This window comes from Chiloscyllium punctatum, chromosome 16 (assembly GCF_047496795.1).
Source record: "Chiloscyllium punctatum isolate Juve2018m chromosome 16, sChiPun1.3, whole genome shotgun sequence".
Lineage (NCBI taxonomy): Eukaryota > Metazoa > Chordata > Chondrichthyes > Orectolobiformes > Hemiscylliidae > Chiloscyllium > Chiloscyllium punctatum.
The window spans coordinates 3,430,421-3,445,951 of record NC_092754.1 but is presented as its reverse complement, the minus strand read 5'-3'; the positions used below and the strand labels follow the sequence as shown (position 1 = coordinate 3,445,951).

General features: G+C 39.9%; 1 protein-coding gene across 2 annotated transcripts in view; it reads right to left on the bottom strand.

The window, feature by feature from the left end:
• Positions 1 to 13,625, bottom strand: part of LOC140486905 (solute carrier family 35 member E2A) — a 44,164-nt gene extending 30,539 nt beyond the window's left edge. Inside the window, exons 1-2 of one of the 2 annotated variants that reach the window (XM_072586009.1) lie at positions 13,452 to 13,625; positions 7,681 to 7,784 (exon numbers count right to left, since the gene is read on the bottom strand). The gene's annotated coding sequence lies outside the window, so the exon portion shown is untranslated. The remainder of the gene's footprint in view (positions 1 to 7,680; positions 7,785 to 13,451) is intronic. The other variant, XM_072586010.1, reaches the window with a different exon arrangement.
• Between the last annotated feature and the right edge of the window lie 1,906 nt (positions 13,626 to 15,531).

The window sequence follows — 15,531 nt, the reverse complement described above, 5'->3', positions numbered from 1 at the left end:
TTTCCAGTCAGTCACATAACTGGGGAAGGAAAGAAGATCTTCAACAAAATAATATGGGCAAGGTTTCAAACTTGGGAAGGTGTGGTAAATTGAAAGAATAGAAACAAGGCCTTAGAGCAAAATATTAATCAGGGAAATGATAAACTGACTGTAACTGAAAGGAATAGGTCAAATCTGAATACATCACCAGCCAAGTCTAGAAGTTACAAAACTAAAAAGGACGTATAGATTGCATTTAGCAATCAAAACAAAAATCAATCAAGCACACAAGTACAAATACATATGATCTGCTAGCTACCACAGAGACATAGGTGCAGAATAACATAGATTGAAACATAAATATAAAAGTGTACGCGTCATTTATGAAAAACAGAAAGGTAGAAAAAGATGGAGCGATAGCATTACGAATTAGTTACGGTATTACTACAAAAGAGGAATGATTTGAGCTTGGGAAGGCGGGATGTAGAAGTGATTAGGGCAGAAATGCAAAATGATAAGGCAAGAAGTCACTTGTAGGAGTGGAGTACAGACCTCCAAACAAGAACACGTTAGGACCAAATATAAAAGGAAGATATAATGGGAGCTCATCAGAAAAGTACAATAATAATCACAGGGGATTTTAACTTACATTTGGACGTGTAAAATCAAATGGGTAACAGTAGCCTAGATGAGGTGTTCATAGAATATTTTCGGAATAGTTTCTTAGAACACCACATTCTGGAATGTAAGAACCAGGAGCGGGAGTAGGCTGTCTGGCCCTTCGAGCCTGCTCCACCATTCAATATGATCATTGCTAATCTTTTCGTGGATTCAGATCCACTTACCCACACTCTCACTGTACCCCTTAATTTCTTTATTGTTCAAAAAAGCATCTATCTTAGCTTCAAAAACATTTACTGAAGTAGCATCAACTACTTCACTGGGCTGGGAATTCCATAGATTCCCAACCCTCTGGGTGAAGAAGTTCCTTCTCAATACAGTCCTAAATCTGCTCCCTCTAATCTTGAGGCTTTGTCCTCTTGTTGTTAGTTTCACCTGCTAGGGGAAACGTCCTCTCTACCTCTATCTAATCTATTCCCTTCATAATTTTATGTGTTTCTAATGCCAGAGTATCCTTTCTCACGTAAGGAGACCAAAACTGCGAGCAGTACTCCAGGTGTGGCCTCACTACCACCCTATACAACTGCAACATAACCTCCCTGCTTTTAAACTCAATCCTTTTAGCAATGAAGGACAAAATTCCATTTGCCTTCCTAATTACTTGTTGTACCTGCAGACCAACCCTCTGTGATTCCTGCACAAGGACACCCAGGTCCCTCTGCATAGCAGCATGCTGCAGTGCTTTAAAACATTCAAGTAATAGTCCTCTTTACTGTTACTCCGAACAAAATGGATGACTTCACATTTATTAACATTGTATTCCATCTGCCAGACCGTTGCCCACTCACTCAATGTATCAATGACCCTCTGCAAAGTTTCACAGTCCTCTGCACACTTTGCTCTGCCACTCATCTTAGTATCATGAGCAAACTTTGACACACATGTTGTCCCCAACTTCAAATCATCGATATAACTTGTGAATACCTGCGGTCCCAACACGGATCCCTCAGGCACACCACTAGTCATTGATTGCCAGCCAGAATAGCACTCATTTATCCCACTCTTTACTTCCTGTTAGTCAACCAGCCTCTATCCATACTAATACTTTACCCGGAACGCCATGCATCAACCTCCTGTGCGGCACCTTGTCTAAGCCCTTTTGGAAATCTAGGTGCACAACATCCGCTGGGTCCCCATTGTCCACCTTGCTCTTAATGTCTTCATAGAATTCCAGAAGATTTGTTAAGCATGACCTGCCCTTCATGAACTCATGCTACACCTGCCCAACAAAACAATTTTTAATTGAGATGCCTTGCTATTTCTTCCTTGATAATAGACTCAAGTACCTTCCCCATTACAGAGGTTAAACTAACTGGTCTATAATTCCCCATCTTTTGTCTTACCTCCCTTTTTAAACAGTGGTGTCACATTTGCTGTTTTCCAATCTGATGGGACTGCCCCAGAGTCCAACGAATTTTGGAAAATGACCACCACTGCACTTGCTATTTCTCCTGCCATCTCTTTCAGTACCATGGAATGCATTCCATAAGGGCCAGGAGATTTGTCTATCCTTAGCTCCATTAACTTGCCCAACACTACCTCTTAATAATTGTCTCCAGGTCCTCACCTACCTTTGTCTCTTTGTCAATTACTGACATGTTATTAATGTCCTCCACTGTGAAGACCAATACTAAATACCTGATCAATGCCTCAGCCATTTCATCATATCCCGTAACTAAAAAGACTCTTTCTCATCCTCTAAAGGACCAACGTTGACTTTAGCCATTATATCATTTTATATATTTATAGAAACTTTTGCTATCTATCTTTATATTCTGTGCTAGTTTTCCTCCCATATTCTATCTTACTTTTCTTTATAGCTCTTTTTGTGGCTTTCTGTTGACTTTTAAAGTTTTCCCAATCTTCTAGTTTCCCGCTAATCTTGGCCACTTTGTACGCCTTCACTTTCAATTTCATAGTCTCTCTTATGTCCTTCGACACGCATGGCAGATTTCCCCTTTTCTTATAGTCCTTCCTTTTCACTGGAATATACTTTTGCAGAGCACTTTGAAAAATTGCTTTGGAAGTCCTCCACTGTTCGCCAACTGTCCAACCATAAAGTCAATGTTTCCAGTCTACTTTAGCCAACCCCTCCCTCATTCTATTGTAGTCTCCCTTGTTTAAGCACAGGACCCTGGTATTGGATTTTATCTTCACACTCTATCTGTATTCTAAATTCAGCCATAATGTGATCATGCCTTCCAAGAGGATCCCTGACTATGGAGGTCATTAATTATTCCCGTCTCATTACACATGACCAGATCTAGGATAACTTGCTCCCTAGTCGGTTCCATTACATACTGTTCAAGGAAATTACCATGGATACACACAATGATCTCTTCCTCAAGGCTACCCTGACCGAGCTGGTTCGACCAATCTGCATGTAGATTAAAATCTTCCATGATAATTGCCATACCATTTTTACAGGCATTAGTTATTTCTTTGTTTATTGCCCATCCCAATGTGGTGTTATTATTTGGTGACCTACAGACTATGCCTATCAGTGACTTTTTCCTTGTAGAATTTCTAATTTCCACCGAAATGGATTCAACCTTATTCTCCATAGAGCCTATATCATCTCTCAGCACCAAACTGGTTGGTACAATTGCAGCACTGAAAAGGTATCTTTATGGGTACATGAATAGCAAGGGTTTAGAGGAATATGGACCAAGTGCTGGCAAATGGAAATAGATTAATTTCAGATATCTGGTTAGCGTGGACCGAAGGGTCTGTTTCCATGCTGTACAACTCTATGACTCTATGTAAAAGAGCAAGCTAGCTAGAAATATATAAACAAATACTAAGAGTTCCTAAACATACTTAAAAACAAAAATTAAAGTGACCATTAATCCTACAGAAAGGAAGTTTAGGGAATTAATCATGGAAAATAAGGAAATGGCAGATGAATCAATGGGGAGGCAGTGGCATAGCTGTAATATTATGACTCAATCTAGAATTCTAGTTAAATGTTCCAAGGACACAGGTTTCATTCAAAAATCTGTTTTTAAAAAATCCAACTTAAAAAGAAATTCTATTTAAATTTGTTGATGATGCAAAGATAGGAAACTAAGGACGCTACAGACGGATACAGATAAGTTAAATGGAAAATGGTTAACTTAACTGATTAGGCCAAAATCTGGCAAGTACTATATTATATAGGAAAATGTGAAATTGCCCATTTTGGCAGGAAGAATACCAAGAAGCATGTCATCTAATTAGTAAGACATTGTGGAGTTCTATGATGCAAAGAGATCTGGGTGTACTAGTAAGTGATTTGCGACAGGTTAGAGTGTAGGTACAGCAGGTATCTTGGAAAGCCTTGTGATGGGAATTGAATACAAAGGTAGGAAGGTCATTCATAGAATCCCCAGAGTGTGGAAACAGGCATTAGCCCAACAAGTCCAGACCGACCCTCCGAAGAGTATCCCACCCACACCCATTCCCCTACCTGATTACTTTACATTCTCTCTGACTAATGCACCTAACCTACTCATCCCTGAACACTATGGGCAATTTAGCATGGCTAATGCATCTAACCTGCACATCTTTGGACTGTGAGAGGAAACCCACGCAGACACAGGAGAATGTGCAAATGCCACACAGACAATCGCCAGAGGCTGGAATCTAACCTGGGTCCCTAGCGCTGTGAGGCAGATGCACTAACCACTAAGCTACCATGCTGCTTATGTTCTAGTTATACATGTCATTGGCGAGACAACATCTGAAAGTACTTTGTACAGTATTGGTCATGCTTAACCTGTTATGAAGTTGAAGGCAGGTACTGTACCTTTAAGAGACAGCGAAAGCTGAAAGCTAGCAAGCGCCAGTCATGTGACTGACTAGTAGTCACAGAATGTACTGGAAAAATTGAAAGATGTAACATTTGGCTGTAAGCTAGATACCTTAGTCATTTTCACAGCAGTTTAAATTTAACCTAATTAAATTATGCCCCAAGATACAAAAACACAATCGAATTTGAATTTTACTGTTTTGACAACACTGAACCAATGAGACAATCCGATTTTTGAGGTATTAAAAAAAGCAGGAATTTTGGACAGCTAGCCAGAAAGAGCACTAACTGCCACTGAAAGACTGCTATTCACACTCTCTGTCAAAGGTACCTGTAAATTTAATAGGGGCTTTATTGAATAAGTATATTATTACAGAGTGGGAAACAGATAACAAATCTTTAAGAGAAAAAAGTCTTAGAGTTGTAAATAGTTGTTGTTTAATGTTCACTTTTAGAGTTAAAGAAGAAATTGACATTTTTGTTAAATAGTGGAATTGGGGTAGTTGTCTGTCACTCACACTTTAACAGATTACGAGGCGAGGTGAGCTTGTGTGCATTTAGTTTATTAGCAGAGGGGTTTACTATCGTGTCATAACAAATCAAACATGTAAATATCTTGGAAGTAGTTGAGAGAAAATTTACAAGAGTGTTACCAGGAATGGGCGAGTTATGTCATGAGGACCGGTTAGGCTTATGTCTGCTCGAGTTTAGAAGAACAAGAGGCAACTTGATTGAAACATATAAAATGATAACTTAGATTTGACTGGGCTCAGCACAGGTAGGGCAGAGATGATTAAACTCAGAACAAAAGACTCTTATAGAACCTAGACAGGCTAATATTTGGCTATATCCTGTACCTAGGATCACGATATACTCTTGCTAGTATGAAGGGTACCTTTACTGATCCAATTAAGACTATCCAAGTAGAAACCCAGAGGGTGGAATTCAAACATTTTCTTTGATTCCCAAAAGCCTTGAAATTCCATGAGTACTGGTCAGCATCTTTCAGATCACAGAATTATTACAGTGCAGAATGGGGCCATGTCATGTCTGTCCCTTCATGTCTGTCTCTTCATGTCTGTCTCACTCTCCAAAGGAGCATCTTACTCAGTGCAATTCTCCTTTATCTCCCATAACCATGTACAATGTTCCTTTTCAAATAACTTTCTAATTCTTGTGTGCCTTAACTGAACCCCTCTCATCACAGTCAGAACCACTCATCATGTGAAAATGTTTTTCTTCATATCCCTTTTGCTTCTTTTAGGAATTTCTTTAAGTATGCACCCTCTCTTGATCCCTTTGAGTGGGAACATTTCTTCCTGTTTTCTCTGTCTAGACTTCATGATTTTGAAGACTTCAATCAAACCTCCCCTCAGACTTCTCTTCTTCAAACAGTACAGACCTAGTTTCTCCAGTTTATCTTCATAACAGAAGTTGGCTCAATTAGTTCAAACAGAATCATTCCAGTTATTAATACAACCTTGCAAGAATAAAAACCAGAGTTTTCAGTTAAACTAATACAGGGTTTTTTTTAAAACATCATTTCAGTTTGATTGATCTTTTCTCATTTTAAAAAGATCACAAAGAGATGGGCAAGATGTGAAAGTTATTAAATCCAATGAGTGAGAAGTGAGAAGGCAATTAACCAAACGTGCTTTGTAATCAAATCATTTAGTTCTCCAGCATCTCATTAGTGGATTAAAATTTGAAATAACAGAATTTCTTTCCTAAAAACTGGCAAGTTCCAAACAGGCAAAGCCTCAATCCAGAGATGACCAAATTTGAGATAGCTTTGTAATCAATTTGATATGTTCCAATGATGCATAACTATTGTTTCTTTCACAAAATAAGTGAAGCAAATCCACACTGTGCATTGAATGCAAGGCAACAAAATACACACTGTGGAAGTCAACATGCTAGGTATAACATTGATTAAAGGTAAACACAGAGGATAGCAAGTCACTAACTTTTACAATAAGGCCAATAGATATGTTATTCAGAAATACCACAGAGACTTTAACGCATTTCAAAAAACAGAAGGTGTCAGTGACTCAAATTCAGTGTCATGGTTAAACAAATCATGTCACCGTTTGGATAAAACAAAACGTTGTTTGGACATGCTTCAGATGGCAGTCTTTAGCAAATTAAAATATTAAGTTAGGATTAAACCTTTAGCATTTTATAAGCTGAATTGTACAGCAATTGTTCAAAGGGCATTACACCAAACAAGCTGAAATGAAGGGTGGTGTTTTCAAATAGAAAGTAATCATTTGAATAATTAGTCCAACTTGTAGTTTTTTTTAAACAACCAACCTGTTGTGATACACCTAGGACAGTTGAGTTGTGAAACTGGAATTTCTGGCTCAGAGGTAGGGGCACTACCACCACACCAAAATAATTCTTGGCTCTAACTCATATCCTGTATTAAACACTGCACTATTAGCATTCTGGGCGTACTCATGCCAATGAACTACAATGGTTCCAGGAAGTGGCTCATGAATACATTCTCAAGGGTAACCAGGAAGGAGCAAAAAGCTGGCCAGCCAGTGATGTCCACATTCCATGAACATATGAGAGAAAGAAAAAGCTATAGAGACAAAATTATAGATTAAGACAGATTCTACTTGGCCAATAAAAATTAAAAGAAAGACCTGTATTTACATCATGTATTTCATAACCACCGAACATTCTAAATTACAATTGATAATGATAAGTCAATCTGAGGTTAAAATGTTCACCAGAAAGAACCCAAGGGAAGAAATCCCTGATGTGCACAGTAAGTGTTGTGGGATCTTTGAATTTCATAAGAGAAGGCAGACAATGTTTAATATCTTATCTGAAAGACTGAACCTGACAATACAGCACTATCAGCACCACACTGAATATCAGTGCAGACTTTGAATTGAATGCTCTGGAGTAAGACTTTAACCTAAAGATCAAAACTGAAAACACTAAGCTTCACAAAAGAACTGTAAAACTCATTATATATGAAGAACTCATTTATCACACATACTGACACTTAAAATATTTCAAATAACACATTTTAAACATACTTCTCTGGAAAATTTCAACACGTCATACAACTTAGTTACAATAATCTTGTGTAATTTACTGAAGTCCTTCAGGAAAGCATTTATACCATCCCTTATCTCATATATAATTAACTGCTTGAAGTTATGAAATAAATAAATGTAGTATTTTTCTTTGCTCCCAAATAGTGATGACATTACCAGTTAATCCACTTTTGATGATATTGGTTGAAGGAAAAATATTGGTCGAGCGAACAGGAAAACATGCCATCTTCAGAGAACGCCATGAAATTTTTATTGTCCACCTGAACCACCAGAAAAGACAGACAGGCTTAACATTTCAACTTGAAGATTTTAAACAATGAAACACATCATTTCTCACTATTTAACTGGGTGAATAAGCTTGAACTGTCAACTTTCATGCAAAATATAAGTTGCCACATGGAATCCCAATTCACAATCTTACAAAGCAAATTGAACAATATAATACCCCACACCCCGTCCAGTTGCTTTTACTAATTGTTAAACCATGAGAAACAGTCCTAATGGGAGGTCGGGATTATCCAACAAGGTGAGGAAAAGAAAAATCAGCAAATCTGACACAATAGCCAAGTGATTACTGAAAAGAGACAAATGAACTTGTGTAATGAAAGCAGGTAATAAACAATTAATCTAGCCCTACAGTGAATCTATTTCCAAAACCTTGGATGAAAGGTCACAGACCTGAAATACTAACATTGTTTCCCTCCACAGATGCTGCCAAAGCCACTGAGTATTTCACCATTCTGTTTATAATTTTAGATTTCCAGCCTCTTCAGCATGTTGTTTTGGTAACAAACAGCTTTGTACTAGTGAACAGTGCAGTACAGTACAAGGTTAACTAAAAGAGCACAATTTTTGTCCAACAAACATTAGGGAACAGTGATAAAGTACAACATTATAAGACAGTAGGCCATTCAGCCACTCATGCCTGCCCCACCATTCCATAAGATTTTGGCCGATCTGGCACAAGCCTCTTTCATGCCAGCTCTTCAAACCTCAACTGGTTATTTCAAAATCTACTTACCTCCTTTTCAATGCTTAGAGTGATCTTGCCTCCACAACTCTCTGGAGTAGAGAATTCCAGACATATACTATATTCTGGGGGAAGAAATTCCTTTACACCTCAGTTTTAAATTACTTATGTAATTATGTCCCCTAGTTCAAGACTCCCCCACCAGTGGGAATATCATCTCAACATTTACCTTCATTATTGATTCTAAGGGATTTGCCAATGTTTCAAAAAGTTCACCCCTCATTCTTTTAAAATGTCACAAATAAAGGCCTAAAAACTGTTTAGTTAGTCTTGATAAGTCACTCCTTAGCCCAGGAATCTGCATTGCGAATCTGTTATGAACTGCTTCCAACTTAAGTATATCTTTTAAATGCAGAGGACCAAGACTATATACAGAACTCCAAATGGTGCCTCACCACACCCTGTACAGTTCTAACAAGACTTCCCTATCTTTAAACTTCAACCCTCAGCAAGGAAGATCAAAATGTCATTTGTCTTGTCAATTAGGACATTGGTTAGGCCGCTTTTGGAATACTGCATGCAATTCTGGTCTCCCTGCTGTCGGAAAATGTTGCTAAACTTGAAAGGGTGCAGAAAAGGTTCAAGGATTGTTGCCAGGGCTGGCAGGTTTGAGCTATAGGGAGAAGCTAAATAGGCTGGGGCTATTTTCCCTGGAGCATCGGTGGCTGAAAGGTAACCTTATAGATGTTTATAAAATCACAACATGTATGGATAAGGTAAACAGATAAAGGTCTTTTCCCCAGGGTGGGGGATAGAAAGTGTAAAAAACTAGAGGGCATAGGTTTTAGGTGAGAGGGGAAGATTTAAAAGAGACCTAAGGGGAAACTTTTTCATGCAGAGGGTGTTGCTTCTATGGAGTGAGCTGCCAGAAGAGGTGATAGAGGCTGGTACAATTACAACATTTAAAAGGCATCTGGATGTGTACATGAATAGGAAGGGTTGAGAGGAATATGGGCCAAGTGCTGGCAAATGAGCCTAGATTTAATTAGGATAGCTGGTTGGCACTGGCGAGTTGGACCAAAGGGTCTGTTTCTATGCTGTATATCTCTATGACTATAATTACTTGTTCTTGCATGCTTTTTGTGTTTCATGCTCAAGAACATTCAGATCCCTCCATGCTGCACATTTTTTGGAGTCTCTCCCCATGTAAATAATTGGCTGCCTTTTGATTCTTCTTACTAAAGTGCATGACCTCACTATCCTACTTTAAACTCTACCAAGCTTGTGCCTACTCACTCAAGCCAAATATACTCCTCTTGCAGGTTTCTTATGTCCTCATCATCACACTTATTTTGTATCTTCAACAAATTTGGATACATTTCACTCTGTGCCCTCCAAGTCATTAATAGAGACAATGGACTTCAATCTGAGCTACAAATTTTCTCAAAACTTGCTAAGACAATAAATAATTGAGGCTGTAGAAGTGATCCTTGTGGCACTCCACAAGTTACATCCTTCCAACCTGTAAAAGACCCATTAATCCTGATTCTGTCTTCTGTGATTCAAATGCTCAATCCATGCTGTTACCCTCGACACCATGAGCTCCTATCTTGTGCAATAAATGTTTGTGTGACACCTCAGTGAATGCTTTCTGGAAATCTAAATATTTTTCATCTATTTGTACTGGTGAACAGTGTTTGTTATGTCAACTATTTGTTATATCCTCAAAAAGTCCAGGAAATTTGTTAAACATGATTTCGCTTTAACAAAGCCACGCTGAATCAGCTCGATTGTATTCAGCTTTTGAAAAGTCCTGCTATTTCTTCCTTAATATTGGACTCTAGCATAATCTAACAACAGCTGTTGGCCTATAGTCTCCTGCTTCCCATCTCTTCTTGAATAGGAGCCTGACATTAGTGGTTCAAATTTGCTGGAATCCTCCCAGAATTACACATGCTGGAAAATTTTGAGCATTGCTTCCACTATCTCTGCAGCCACTTCCTTTAATAGCCTTAGCTACAGGCTACCTGGTGACCTGTCTTCAGTCTCATTAGTTTGACACAAACACAAATTAGTTGTCCCTCATGATAGAAACATTTACAAGACTTTTCCCATTAGCATCTTGGAATGTTTAACGTCCTCCACCATGAAGCTTGATGCTTCATGCTCAAAATATTGATTTAAATCATTTGCCATTTCTCAATTCCCTAGTCACATCCTTCAAGGGTACAACACTCCTTTCTTTCTATACTCATAGAAGTTCTTGCTGTTTGTGTTTGTTCTATTTCCTGCCATTTTACTTCCAATTTTCTCTTCATTAGCTTTTCAGGCATCTGGTGCTGGTTCTGAAAAATTCCCAATCCTACATTCTACCATTAGTTTTGCCACTCTATATACCTTGATTTTGATTGGATATATTACTTAACTGCCTTTGTTAACAACAGGTGTTTCATCCTTCTCAGAGTCCTCCTTTTCGACTGGAATAAATCTTTGCTGAGTGTTCTGAGGTATCAGCTTGGCTGCCACTGCTCCCAGCCAGTGTCAGACAACCCTTTCTATACAACCCTGAAATTGCTCTTATTTAAGACGAACCCACAGATTTTAGACCAGCATTGTTCTTCATCAGACTGTATCTGAAATTTTACCACATTGTGATCACTAATTCCAGACGATCCTCTGAGATCTCGTATTAATCTTACCTCGTTTCACATTATGTAATGGGCAGCACGGTGGCTCAATGGTTAGCACTGCTGCCTCACCAGGGACCTGCATTTGATTCCAGCCTCGGATAACCGTGTGGAGTTTACACATTCTCCCCGTGTCTGTGTGTGTTTCATCTGGGTGCTCCAGTTTCCTTCCACTCTCCAAACATGTGCAGGTTAGGTGGCCACGACAAATTTCCTATAGTGTTCAGGCATGTGTAGTTTAGGTGCATTAGTCAGGGGTAAATATAGGGTAGGGGGAATGGGTCTGGGTGGGTTACTCTTCAGAGAGTTGGTGTGGACTTGTTGGGCCGAATGGCCTGTTTCCACACAGTAGGGATTCTAGTCTATACAAATTAATAGATCTTTGGTGTTACAGACCCGATGGGATGTAGGGCCTCTTCTGTACTGCACAAAGTTATCTAAAAATAACCTGTTTCCACGTAGGTTGCTCAACGTACTGATTCGGGAAACAACTTCTTGATGCACTTTGACAAATTTGTCTGTCATGTTACCTTTGCCCACCTGATCCTTTGACATTCCCTTAATAACCAAGTCAAATTATTCTTCTGCATGCTAACATTTCTGACATTGCCAACAATTTTTGTAAATATTCCACACCGCAGAATCTAACTTGTCAATCTGTTCAGGCATAACATGTTTACAAGCTTATGAGGCATATCTTCTATTGATAAAATTGGTTTATACTTTCACCTCAGACAATTAAACACATGCCCTGGGGCATCTCAATAGTTTTATATATGAGATATAATATACACAAAAGGCCTTGGTTTAACATATTGTATGGTACATGGCCTCACTCACAGAGGAGAGTTCTACACATAGACTGGGTAATATTCAACCCTCAGATAATGCATTATAAAAAATGAAAGTGAAAAAATTCTGGACCCAAAACATGAATTCTACTTTCTCCCCACAGATTCTGACAAACCTGCTGAGATTTTCCAGCAATTTCTGTTTTTGTGCCTTCTAAAAATGACATAATTGTTTCCAAATTCTGCAAATTATTCAGCTTTCTCATGCTAACTGCAGATGAGATGTGGCAGAACTTATAAGTGAACACTCCCAAATCAGTCTGAAGTAAAAACTCTCAAAAATGTGAGTAATGTTCAGGATTTTCACTTATTACATTATTTACTGAATGTAATGATTTTTTCCTTAAATACCGCGCAATTTTGAATTTTGGTTAAGATTTGAAATCAAGAATTCAAATTGTTTTGAAGAACTTCAGATAACTCTTATCCAACGAAAGGCTAACTTCTAATGGAACGAATTGCTTGTTACATCGTTACTTGCTAAAAGAGAATTCGGGTGGAAAAGTTACTTTCACAAAGTTTTTGACTGGAGAGCTGGTTACGTAGACACGATTGTGATTGATTTTTTGTTTGTTGTAGATTTATAGTGCTGTCGGTGAAATCTCTGCACAAGAAACAAAACCAATCGTTTTACTTCGTCCCGTCCCCGGGGAAAGTGAGGACTGCAGATGCTGGAGATCAGAGTGAAGAGTGTGGGGCTGGGAAAGCGCAGCAGGTTGAGCAGCATCCGAGAGGGAGGAGAGTCGACGTTTCAGGCATGAGCTCTCCATCAAGAATGAAGCATTCCTCGGATGCTGTCTGACCGGCTGTGTTTTTCCAGCACCATACACTTCGACTTCTCCCAGTCACTCCCAATTAATCGTGTGCAAACTCCTAAACCGAAATGTGGTATGCAGTTCTGAGACATTGAGCTAAAATATTCAGAGGGAGAGACACCTGATCTTCGGCCTAACCTGCACACAAGGACATCCAAATGTCTTTGCAATCCACTGTCTCATCTAGAAGACAAGCTACAGACTATCTTCTTCCACTTAATGACTGTCGGTATTTGCGGTAGATTTATTTTAAAGAGCGAAAGGAATTCCAACAGTAAGAGTCCCGGAAGAGCTCACAATAACAACCGCTCTCAGTTACAGCCAAAACGGGGAAAGCCCAACTCATTGCCCTCTCCGGTCCGCACTATTATTGTTGTCCCTTTTGGGTCCGCACCATTGTTATTGTCCCTTTCGGGTCCGCACCATTGTTATTGTCCCTTTCGGGTCCGCACTATTATTGTTGTCCCTTTCGGGTCCGCACTATTATCGTTGCCCCTTTCGAGTCCGCATGACTATTGTTGTCCCTTTCGGGTCCACACTACTATTGGCCCTCTCCCGTTCGCATATCATAACTGTCCCCTTCGGATCCGCGCTCATCACTTACCCGCCACGTCTCTCCTCCGCCCACCGTGGCCCGGCCAACCTTTCCCTGCACATGCTAAGCACACGTTCCCCATCCCTCTGTAAGCAGACACAGACAATGCAGTGAGACGCCCTCCATTTGCAGCCAACAGCAGCAGCGTCGCTGAGACAAGGAGCGCGCGCGCCGGAGCGTCAAGACGGCCCTGCCGCTGTGCATTGTGGGGCTGCAGCGTCTTACCCCAGGCAGAATTACAACAACAACTGGCCAGCAGGCCATTGTCCATATCCCCTGACAGGGGCATCCCTCTTCACTTAACTGATACCACAGAATCATAGAATTGATACTATTTAATTGTTCTATTACCTCGTGCCAATCTCCTATGTTTTCCCTAGTACCTGCACACAATTTCCATTAATCCATTGACCTCCTGAATGTCTCTCCCTGCACCATATGCCCAGGCTGTGGATTCCATTCCATACTGCGTGAAAAAGTTTTGTTTTCCTCACATAATCCTTGAATTGCTTGTGTATCACTTTATATTTTTGTCTTCTTTTTTGAAACAAAAACAAATCACTGGAAAACTCAGCAAGTCTAGCAGCATATGTGAAGAGAGAAACAGAGTTAATATTTAGGGTACAGCGACCCTTCTTCACTTGTTCTTTGTTTTGGAGGCAGGAATTGCTTCTCCCTGTATACCACCCCTGTGAAAAAGAACAGGAAATGACATCAACTCATTGTTAGGCCTCTAACTGAGATAATTGTATCATCAATAGGCACAGGGGAGGTGCCAGAAGACTGGTGGTTGGCTAATGTAGTGTCACTGTTTAAGAAAGGAGGTAAAAACAAGCCAGAGAACTATAGACCAGTGAGCGTGACATCAGTGGTGGGCAAGTTGTTGGAGGGAATCCTGATAGACAGGATGTACATGTATTTAGAAAGGCAACAACTGATTTGGGATAGTCAACATGGCTTTATGCATGGAAAATCATGTGGCACAAACTTGATTGAGTTTTTTGAAGAAGTAACAAAGAGGATTGATGAGGGCAGAGCAGTAGATGTGATCTATATGGACTTCAGTAAGGCATTTGACAAGGTTCTCCATGGGAGACTGGTTAGCAAGGTTAGATCTCATGGAATACAGGGAGAACTTGCCATTTGGATACAGAACTGGCTCAAAGGTAGAAGACAGAGGGTGGTGGTGGAGGACGGTTGTTTTTGAGCTATAGGGAAAGGTTAAATAGGCTAGGGCTGTTTTCCCTGGAGCGTCGGATGCTGAGGGATGACCTTATAGAGGTTTACAAAATCATGAGGGGAATGGATAGGAAAAATGGGCAAAGTTTTTTTTCTCTCTGGGGTTGGGGAGTCCAGATCTAGAGGGCATAGGTTTAAGATGAGAGGGGAAAGATATAAAAGAGACCTAAGGGGCAATGTTTTCACGCCGAGGGTGGTACATGTATGGAATGAGTTACCAGAGGAAGTGGTGGAGGCTAGTACAATTGCAACATTTAAAAAGCATCTGGATGGGTATACGAATAGGAAAGGATTGGAGGGATATTGGCCAGGTGACTGCAGGTGGGACTAGATTGGGTTGGGACATCTGGTTGGCATGGACGAGTTGGACCAAAGGTTTCTGTGCTGTACATCTCTATGACTCAAGGAAACCCAGCACATAAATAGAAAGCAGGCCATACCACCAGTGCTTCACCTGGAGGCTCACTGATGACGTTACCTAGTATGGTGATGAAACATCTGAAAATGAACGTTCCAGCTCAGTGAGCAAACCAACATCCAGAACCACAACCTGAGCTACAGATCTTCTCTAAACTCACTATATATTCGGTCCAGTCCACTTATGAGTTTGAAAAGCTCTATCAAATCTCTTCTCAGCCTTCATCTCTCCAAAATAACTATCCTCAAACTGAACTATTCTTGTAAATCTGTGCTGCAGTCTTTTAATTGCCTATGAAAAGATGATGGTGAGCTGTCTCTTTGGACTGCTGCAGTTAATCTCAAATATGCTTATACTTAGTGGACAGAGCTCTATGATTTTGCTGCAGTGACAGTGAAGGAATGTGATATCTTTCCAATTCAGGATGGTGAG